We start from the raw sequence: 11,111 nt of genomic DNA on the forward strand, positions 1-11,111 counted from the left end.
ACTGCTGATCCGCTCTCCACGCCTTCCTGTGTTCCCTGCTGGTCTACCTACCTGTGCGCTGCACCTGCTAGACCCCCGCTTCACCCATCCAGGGACTGGTATCCTGCTGGCCTCCTGCCCTTCAGGTATCTCTGCACTCCTGTCTGACTGCCTTCTCCTGAACCACGGTATGCATACTTCCCATTGACTGTGCTGTGTATTGCATACCTTGCTGGACTGTGTTGGTTCTCCTCTGGAGTGTACTATCCGCTGAGTCTATTGCCATCATTGACTGTGTTGGTTCTCCTCTGGAGTGTACTATCTGCTGACTCTACTGCCATCATTGACTGTGTTATCTCATGCCGGATTACTTCAAGAGACTTTCTATATTGGCAGTGTTGTTCAGTCATTTATACATTTATATTGTGCATATTACTGTGGATCAAAGTCAAGGTGCCCGTGTATATATTGTGTTGCAGTCTCTCCCCGTGCACCTCCTCACATATATATTCAGTGGTACAACTTGCTAGTGGCAGACCACTGACTCCTGTTTACAGTTTCACCTGTTCCAGTATCCTCTCACATAGCAGTGGTACAACTTGCTAACGCAGACCACTGACTCCCCGGATACCTCCACTTGGATTCCATTCCTTCACTCAGACAGCGGTACAACTTGCTATCCGCAGACCGCTGACTCTCATCACCTCCTCGTTTCTGTTGGACATTCCTCCTCACTATAGCAGTGGTACAACTTGCTATCGCTGACCACTGACTACCTTCACGTGTCCTTTGTCCATACAGTTCCTCGTGTATTATTACCTCCATATTGCCAGTGCTGCTAGTCATAGACTGTCCTGAGCATCTCATCATCTGCTATTTCCTGTTCCGTGATCACCCTGCTACCAGAGTACCATATTACCACCTATACTGCTCTGGTAAGCCTATCACCTGGTGATCCCTGGGTAAAGACTCCTAGTGCCCGTGACAGTAAGATCAGGCCATGACAGACCCAGATACGGAACCTACTGCTAAAGAGATGCTGCAGCATCTGGTCAGCCGTGTGGAGCAACAGGATGCTCGCCAACAGCTGTTACTTCAATGTTACCAATCGTTAACCTCCCAAGGAACATCTGGACAGACTGTTACAGCTAGTATTGAAGCTCCTGTGCTTTCCTCCGTTTCCCCAGTGCCATCCCAGGTGTCTACAGCTCCTACGCTTCACCTGCCTACTCCGTCAAAATATGACGGGGACCCCAAAACTTGTAGAGGTTTCCTTAACCAATGTTCAGTCCATTTTGAACTCCAACCTCAAAATTTTTCTACCCATCGTTCCAGAGTGGCCTATCTTATCTCATTGTTTTCTGGACAAGCCCTGGCTTGGGCCTCCCCTCTGTGGGAAAGAAACGATCCAATTCTACAAGATAGTGCCAAATTCATTTCCACGTTCCGAAGTGTGTTCGATGAACCAGGTCGTGTGACCTCCGCTGCTTCCAGCATTCTTCGTTTGCGACAAGGCTCCCATACAGTAGGACAGTATGTCATTCAATTTAGGATCTTAGCCTCTGAACTTCAGTGGAACACTGAAGCATTAGTTGCCGCCTTCTGGCAGGGGCTCTCCGATAAAATTAAAGATGCACTGACTACCCAAGAGCTTCCTTCGTCACTAGAAGATTTGATCTCTCTTTGCCATCGTGTAGACATGAGATTTCGTGAAAGAGAATCTGAGAAAACAACTTCTGCTAAAGCACCTCTTCGTTTAAACCCTCAATTTCGTCCAGTTTCACCTTCTGTGATTCCCATGGAGATAGGACGTTCCAAATTATCTTTAGAAGAGAGGAAACGAAGAGTAAAGAATAGACTCTGTATCTATTGTGCTGATTCCACACATATGCTCAGTTCTTGCCCTAAGAAATCGGGAAATGCCAGGCCCTAACTAGTTCTGGAGAGGTGAAGTTAGGGTCCCTGGAGTCCTCTCCATTGTCTATGAAATCTAAAGTCTGCGCTTTCGATGTTACGATTTCCTTTGCTACCAAATCCTTTGAGTCACAGGCATTGATTGATTCCGGAGCAGCAGGAAATTTCATTTCTAAATCACTAGTGAATCAATGGTCCCTACCAGTGATCACTTTAAAAACACCCATTACTGTGACGGCTATAGATGGATCACGTCTCATCAATGGTCTCATCACCCAGAGTACGTCTCCAGTAACCCTTCAGATTGGTGTACTACACCATGAAGAAATTTCGTTTTTAATTCTTCCAGTTACGACAAGTCCGATTGTCTTAGGCCTTCCATGGCTTCAATGTCACTCTCCCCAGATTGACTGGCGCACCCCTCAAGTTACGTCTTGGGGGTCTGAATGTCACCATCGTTGTCTCTCTCAAGTTATTCCTCTTAAAGTACAGCAATCTTCCATCTCATCTTCCTCCCCGGGACTCCCTCCTCAGTATGCTTCATTTGCCGATGTGTTTGATAAAGCTCAGTCTGAACGTCTTCCTCCTCATCGTTCTTGGGATTGTCCGATCGACCTTCTACCTGGCAAGACTCCTCCCAGGGGTCGGGTCTATCCTCTCTCGTTACCTGAAACTCAAGCCACATCTGAGTACATACAGGAGAATCTCCAGCGTGGGTTCATTCGACCTTCCACCTCTCCCGCTGGAGCTGGGTTCTTCTTCGTCAAAAAGAAGGATGGATCATTACGCCCTTGTATAGATTTTCGTGGACTCAACGCCATTACTATCAAGAATCGGTATCCCATTCCGCTGATCACTGAGCTATTTGATCGCATCAAGGGAGCTCGGATATTTACTAAGTTGGATCTTCGTGGTGCCTACAATTTAATTAGAATCCGTTCCGGTGACGAATGGAAGACCGCGTTTAACACCAGAGATGGGCATTACGAATATTTAGTAATGCCCTTCGGGCTGTGTAATGCCCCCGCGGTTTTCCAGGGTTTCATCAATGAGATCTTTCGGGACTTATTATATGTATGTGTCGTTGTCTACCTGGACGACATATTGATCTTCTCACAGGACCTGCCTTCTCATCACCAACATGTGGCAGAGGTCCTCTCCAGACTACGGAAAAACTCGTTGTTCTGTAAATTGGAAAAATGTTCATTCGAGTTACCCCAGATTCCATTCTTGGGGTATATAGTTTCCGGAGTTGGCCTGAAGATGGATCCAGACAAAGTAAATGCTGTACTACATTGGCCTCAGCCAACTACTCTTCGTGCCATCCAGCGTTTTTTAGGTTTTGCCAATTACTATAGACGCTTCATTCAAGACTTTTCATCCATTGCATCTCCCATTGTGGCCTTAACTCGGAAAGGGGCTAATACTAAGCAATGGTCATCTGAGGCTCTCCAAGCCTTTCAAATCCTCAAAGAGTCCTTCTCGTCTGCTCCCATTCTGCGACAACCTGATGTGACACTCCCCTTCTTCCTAGAAGTAGATGCCTCTAATGTGGGCTTAGGAGCTATTCTCTCCCAACGCTCGGAGCAACAAAAATTACATCCTTGTGCCTTCTACTCTCGGGGTCTTCTGCCCGCAGAGAAAAACTATACTATCGGGGACAAGGAGTTGCTGGCCATCAAAGCTGCATTAGAGGAATGGAGATACTTGTTGGAAGGAGCTCGCCATCCGGTGACGATCTTCACGGATCATAAGAACTTGTCATATTTGCAATCTGCTCAATGCTTGAACCCTCGTCAAGCAAGATGGTCTCTTTTCTTTTCCCGTTTTGAATTAATTATAACCTTCAAACCAGCTGCTAAGAACAAGAAAGCTGACGCTCTATCTCGAGCTTTTGTGACGTCCTCTGATGTAGAAGAGGTTCCCAACCATGCTATACTAGACCCCAAATGTATTTCTCTGGCTGCTTCATCCACCAAAATGCTACCATTTGGGAAGACCCTTGTGCCTCCTACTCTGAGGAGGAAAATCCTTTCGTGGTTCCATGCCTCTCGTTTTTCTGGACACGCCGGTGAACACAAGACCTTTGAGATTCTTTCTCGTAGTTACTGGTGGCCTTCAATGAGGAGAGACGTCAAAGAGTTTGTTGCTTCCTGTGATTTATGTTCTCAGTTCAAATCCTCCCGCAGAACTCCAGCAGGGTTGCTGCGACCACTACCCATTCCGTCCAAGCCTTGGACCCATATTAGTATGGATTTCGTTACTGATTTGCCACCAAAAATATTCGTTTGAAGGTTCCATCTATGAAATTCGCCCCTCGTTTTATTGGTCCATATAGGATCATTCAAGTTATCAATCCAGTATGTGTTAAACTTCTTCTTCCTAAGAATCTTCGGATTTCCAATGCCTTCCATGTGTCCTTGCTCAAACCTCTCATTATCAACCGTTTCTCGACTCCTTCCTCAGCACCGCAGCCAGTTCAAGTTCATCAGGAGGAGGATTTCGAGATTACTGAGGTATTGGATGCAAAAATTTCGCGAGGAGTCCTCCGTTTCCTCGTTCATTGGAAGGGCTTTGGTCCTGAAGAGCGTTCATGGATCAAAGCTGAAGATCTTAATGCTCCTGCCCTTCTGAAGAAGTTTTATTCCAAAAATCCGGACAAGCCCGGTTCCAGGCGTTCTGTGCCCACCTTTAAAAGGGGGGGTACTGTCACTCACCGGACTGTGAGTGCTTCTTCCCGGACATTTAGGAACCGTGGCCGTCCTCCATCCTGAGGGACTGCACATGCGCAGCCCTTTCCATACCTCCAGTGTATGTTCCTTTAACTAAATTGGCAGATCAGGTTCCCTCCCTATATTAAGCACCTGTGGTCAACACCACGTTGCCTGATCTTGGAGTCTCATTCCCCATGAGTCTCTGAAGGTGTTCCTGTGTTTCCTTGTTTATTCAGCCCAGCTGATTCCTGTGGTTTCCAAACCACTTCTACCTCTGTGGTTTCCAAACCACTTCTACTACTGTGGTTCCCATACCACTTCTACCATCTACTGTATCATCGTGACTGTGAGCTGATTCCTATCCGCTGCCTCCGTGCACTACAGTCTTCTAATCACTTCAACTCTACCATGTATCATTGGGACTGTTAGCTGATGCCTATCCGCTGCCTCCGTGCACTACAGTCCTTCATCCACATCCACTCACCTGTTCATGATTGTGACTGCCAGCTGATTCCTATCCGCTGCCTCCGTGCACTACAGGCTTCAACCTGCAACTCGTCTGTGTTTCATCATCGTGACTGTTTGGCTGATTCCTATCCGCTGCCTCCGTGCACTACAGTCTTCAACCTGCAACCCGTCTGTGTTTCATCGTGACTGTTTAGCTGATTCCTATCCGCTGCCTCTGTGCGCTTCAGTCTTCAGTCCTTGTCAACTCTACCGTGTTTCCTTGAGTCTGCTGCCACTATTGCTACCCGCTACTCTCCGTGATCATCTGTTCCAGTTCAACTCTGCTCCGGTGTCCCATCGTTACTGCACCTGCTGGTTGCTATTGGTTACCTCCGTGTTCCCGCAGAGACCCGCTGCTGTTACTTCTCAGCGCTACTCATCCATCTACTGCTGATCCGCTCTCCACGCCTTCCTGTGTTCCCTGCTGGTCTACCTACCTGTGCGCTGCACCTGCTAGACCCCCGCTTCACCCATCCAGGGACTGGTATCCTGCTGGCCTCCTGCCCTTCAGGTATCTCTGCACTCCTGTCTGACTGCCTTCTCCTGAACCACGGTATGCATACTTCCCATTGACTGTGCTGTGTATTGCATACCTTGCTGGACTGTGTTGGTTCTCCTCTGGAGTGTACTATCCGCTGAGTCTATTGCCATCATTGACTGTGTTGGTTCTCCTCTGGAGTGTACTATCTGCTGACTCTACTGCCATCATTGACTGTGTTATCTCATGCCGGATTACTTCAAGAGACTTTCTATATTGGCAGTGTTGTTCAGTCATTTATACATTTATATTGTGCATATTACTGTGGATCAAAGTCAAGGTGCCCGTGTATATATTGTGTTGCAGTCTCTCCCCGTGCACCTCCTCACATATATATTCAGTGGTACAACTTGCTAGTGGCAGACCACTGACTCCTGTTTACAGTTTCACCTGTTCCAGTATCCTCTCACATAGCAGTGGTACAACTTGCTAACGCAGACCACTGACTCCCCGGATACCTCCACTTGGATTCCATTCCTTCACTCAGACAGCGGTACAACTTGCTATCCGCAGACCGCTGACTCTCATCACCTCCTCGTTTCTGTTGGACATTCCTCCTCACTATAGCAGTGGTACAACTTGCTATCGCTGACCACTGACTACCTTCACGTGTCCTTTGTCCATACAGTTCCTCGTGTATTATTACCTCCATATTGCCAGTGCTGCTAGTCATAGACTGTCCTGAGCATCTCATCATCTGCTATTTCCTGTTCCGTGATCACCCTGCTACCAGAGTACCATATTACCACCTATACTGCTCTGGTAAGCCTATCACCTGGTGATCCCTGGGTAAAGACTCCTAGTGCCCGTGACAAACCCTCCTGTGTTTCATTGTGACTGTTTAGCTGATTCCTATCCGCTGCCTCCGTGCACTACAGTCTTCAGCTCACCTCAACACTTCTGTGTTTCATCGTGACTGTTTAGCTGATTCCTATCCGCTGCCTCCGTGCGCTACAGTCTTCAGCTCATCTCAACTCTCCTGTGTTTCCTCGAGACTGCAACAGCTGATTCCTATCCGCTGCTCTCCGTGCTCAACAGTTCCAGCTCAGCTCTACTCTCCCGTGTTTCATCGTGACTGCACCTGCTGATTTCTATCCGCTACCTCCGTGTACCTGCAGAGTCCTGCTGGCTGCTACTCCTCAGTTCTACTCGTGTCTGCAGTAGCTGATCCGCTCTCCGTGCTTCTCAGTGTTCCTGCTGGTGTCTACTCGCCAGTCTGCATCGGATCTACGCCTCACTGCTTTCATCTCGTCTAGACCATCGCTACTCTTCAGGGTTCCCCAGGAGTCCAGTTCTACATACTACTGCTTCCTGAGTATTTGTTGCTATCCCTGTTAGTCTACCTACCTGTGCGCTGCACCTACTTGATTACCGCTTCACCCTCCAGGGACTTCGCATCCTGCCGGCCTCCAGCCGTTCAGGTATCTCTGCACTCCTGTCTGACAGCCTGCTCCTGAACCACGGTATGCATACTTCTCATTGACTGTTCTGGTGTATTGCATATCTTGCTGGACTGAGTTGTTCTCCTCTGGAGCTCACTATCCGCTGAGACTATTGCCATCATTGACTGTGTTATCTTTTGCCCGGATAGTTTCTGTGACTTTGTATTATTGCAGTGCTGTTCAGTCATTACTATATTGTGCATGTCATCGTGGATCAAGTTCAGGGTGTTCGTGTATCCTCTGTATTGCAGTCTCTCCCCGTGCTCCTCCTCACATATATATTCAGTGGTACAACTTGCTAGAGGCAGACCACTGATCCCTGTTTCCTGTGTCACCTGTTCCAGTGTCCTCTCACATAGCAGTGGTACAACTTGCTAACGCAGACCACTGACTCCCCGGATACCTCCACCTGGATTCCATTCCTTCACCTAGACAGCGGTACAACTTGCTAACGCAGACCGCTGACTCTCATCACCTCCTTGTTGCTGTTGGACATTCCTCCTCACTATAGCAGTGGTACAACTTGCTACCGCAGACCACTGACTACCCTCACGTTTCCTATGTCCATTCAGTTCCTCGTGTATTACTATATATATATTACCAGTGCTGCTAGTCATAGACTTTCACGAGCATCTCTATCATCTGCTGTCTCCTGTTCCGTGATCACCCCGCTACCAGAGTACCATATTACCATCTATACTGCTCTGGTAAGCCCATCACCTGGTGATCCCTGGGTAAAGACTCCTAGTGCCCGTGACAGTAAGATCAGGCCATGAAAGACCCAGATTCGGAACCTACAGCTAAAGAGATGCTGCGGCATTTGGTTACCCGTATTGAGCAACAGGAAGTTCGCCAACGGCATTTACTGCGGTGTTACCAGGCGTTAGCCTCCCAAAGAACGTCTGGGCAAGATGCCACAGCTACTGTTGATGCTTCTGTGCCTTCCTCCGTTTCCCCAGTGCCATCCCAGGTGTCTACGGCTTCCACGCTTCACCTGCCTACTCCGTCAGGGTATGATGGAGACCCCAAAACATGTAGGGGTTTTCTTACTCAATGCTCTGTTCATTTTGAGCTTCAACCTCAAAATTTTTCTACCCATCGTTCCAGAGTGGCCTATCTTATTTCATTGTTTTCTGCACAAGCTCTCGCATGGGCTTCCCCTCTGTGGGAAAGGAATGACCCATTATTACAGGATAGTGCCAAATTTATTTCCACGTTCCGAAGTGTATTCGATGAACCAGGTCGTGTCATCTCCGCTGCTTCCAGCATCCTCCGTCTACGTCAGGGTTCTCGTACAGTAAGCCAGTACGTCATTCAATTTAGGATTCTAGCCTCTGAACTTCAGTGGAACACTGAAGCGTTAATTGCCGCCTTCTGGCAGGGGCTTTCCGATAAAATTAAAAATGCACTGACCTCATAAGAAGTACCCTCCTCTTTGGATGATTTGATTTTCCTTTGCCTTCGTGTGGACATGAGGTTTCGTGAGAATGATTCTGAAAAAGTAACTTCTTTCAAAGCGCCTCTTCGCTCGGTACCTCAATTTCACCCAGCTTCATCTCCGGTGATACCCATGGAGATAGGTCGCTCCAAATTAACTTTAGAGGAGAGGGACCGAAGAGTAAAAAATAGACTTTGTATCTATTGTGCTGATTCCACGCATATGCTCAATTCATGTCCCAGGAAATGCCGGGCTCTAACCAATACTGGGGAGATAAGGTTAGGGTTCCTGGAGTCCGCTCCTTGTTCTACGAAATTAAAAGTCTGCGCTTTTGATGTTTCCGTTTCCTTTGCTACCAAATCCTTTAAGTCCCAAGCACTTATTGACTCTGGAGCTGCGGGAAACTTTATTTCTGAATCCCTCGTGAATCAATGGTCCCTACCAGTGATTACTTTAAAGACACAGATTACTGTGAATGCTATAGATGGATCACGTCTCATCAATGGTCTCATCACCCAGAGTACGTCTCCAGTAACGCTTCAGATTGGTGTGCTACACCATGAAGAGATTTCGTTTTTAATTCTTCCTGTAACTACAAGTCCGATTGTATTAGGCCTTCCATGGCTTCAACGTCACTCTCCCCAGATTGATTGGCACTCTTCTCAAGTTACGTCTTGGGGAGCTGAATGTCATCATAGTTGTCTCTCTCAAGTGGTTCCATTCAAAAGACAGCAGTCGTCTATTCCACCAGGTCCTCCTCCACAGGATCCTTCATCTACGGATCTGTGCGATAAGGTTCAGTCTGAACGCCTTCCTCCTCATCGGGCGTTCGTGACGTCCTCGGACGTTGAAGAGGGATCTCATGAGTCATCTTCCAAAACTCCATTCTTTGTGGTTTACGGTCACCATCCGTCTTTTCCGGAATTTCCTGCCCTCCCTCCCACCCAAGTTCCTGCTGTAGAGACTGTTTGTCAGACCTTCAAAAATATTTGGTCTCAGGTCAAAACCTGTTTAAAGAAGACATCTGCCAAATATAAGTCTTTCGCAGATAAGAAGAGGCGGGCTATTCCACCACTGAAAATTGGAGATCGTGTCTGGTTATCTACCAAAAATATTCGTTTGAAGGTCCCATCTATGAAATTCGCTACCCCTTTTATTGGTCCATATAGGATCATTCAAGTGATAAATCCAGTTTGTTTCAAACTTCTACTTCCTAAGAACCTTCGTATTTCCAACGCCTTCCATGTGTCCTTGCTCAAACCTCTCATCATCAACCGTTTCTCGGCTCCTCCTTCAGCACCTCAGCCAGTTCAAGTTCATCAGGAGGAAGATTTCGAGATTACTCATGTATTGGACGCAAAAATTTCGCGAGGAGTTCTCCGTTTCCTCGTTCATTGGAAGGGCTTTGGTCCTGAGGAGCGTTCATGGATCAAAGCTGAAGATCTCAACGCTCCAGCTCTTCTTAAGAAGTTTTATTCCAAAAATCCGGACAAGCCCGGTTCCAGGTGTTCTGTGCCCACCTTTAAAAGGGGGGTACTGTCACTCACCAGCCTGTGAGTGCTTCTTCCCGTGTATTTAGGAACCGTGGCCGTCCACCATCCTGAGGGTCTGCGCATGCGCAGCCCTTTCAAACCTTCAGTACCTGTCCCTTTAGTTAATTGGCTGATCTGGCAACACTCCCTATTTAAAGCACCTGAGTTCCATACCTCGTTGCCTGATCTTGGAGTCTCATTCCCCATGAGCCTCTGAAGGTGTTCCTGTGTTTCCTCGTGTATTCAGCGCTGCTGATTCCTGTGGTTTCCAGACCACTTCAACTCTCCTGTGGTTTCCAGACCACTTCAACTCTCCTGTGGTTTCCAGACCACTTCAACCCTCCTGTGTTTCATCGTGACTGTTTAGCTGATTCCTATCCGCTGCCTCCGTGCACTACAGTCTTCAGACCACTTCAACTCTCCTGTGGTTTCCAGACCACTTCAACCCTCCTGTGTTTCATCGTGACTGTTTAGCTGATTCCTATCCGCTGCCTCCGTGCACTACAGTCTTCAGACCACTTCAACTCTCCTGTATGTCATCGTGACTGTTTAGCTGATTCCTATCCGCTGCCTCCGTGCACTACAGTCTTCAGACCACTTCAACTCTGCTGTGTTTCATCGTGACTGTTTAGCTGATTCCTATCCGCTGCCTCCGTGCACTACAGTCTTCAGACCACTTCAACCCTCCTGTGTTTCATCGTGACTGTTTAGCTGATTCCTATCCGCTGCCTCCGTGCACTACAGTCTTCAGCTCACCTCAACACTTCTGTGTTTCATCGTGACTGTTTAGCTGATTCCTATCCGCTGCCTCCGTGCGCTACAGTCTTCAGCTCATCTCAACTCTCCTGTGTTTCCTCGAGACTGCAACAGCTGATTCCTATCCGCTGCTCTCCGTGCTCAACAGTTCCAGCTCAGCTCTACTCTCCCGTGTTTCATCGTGACTGCACCTGCTGATTTCTATCCGCTACCTCCGTGTACCTGCAGAGTCCTGCTGGCTGCTACTCCTCAGTTCTACTCGTGTCTGCAGTAGCTGATCCGCTCTCCGTG

Source organism: Mixophyes fleayi, chromosome 5, assembly GCF_038048845.1.
Source record: "Mixophyes fleayi isolate aMixFle1 chromosome 5, aMixFle1.hap1, whole genome shotgun sequence".
NCBI classification, from domain to species: Eukaryota; Metazoa; Chordata; class Amphibia; order Anura; family Limnodynastidae; genus Mixophyes; species Mixophyes fleayi.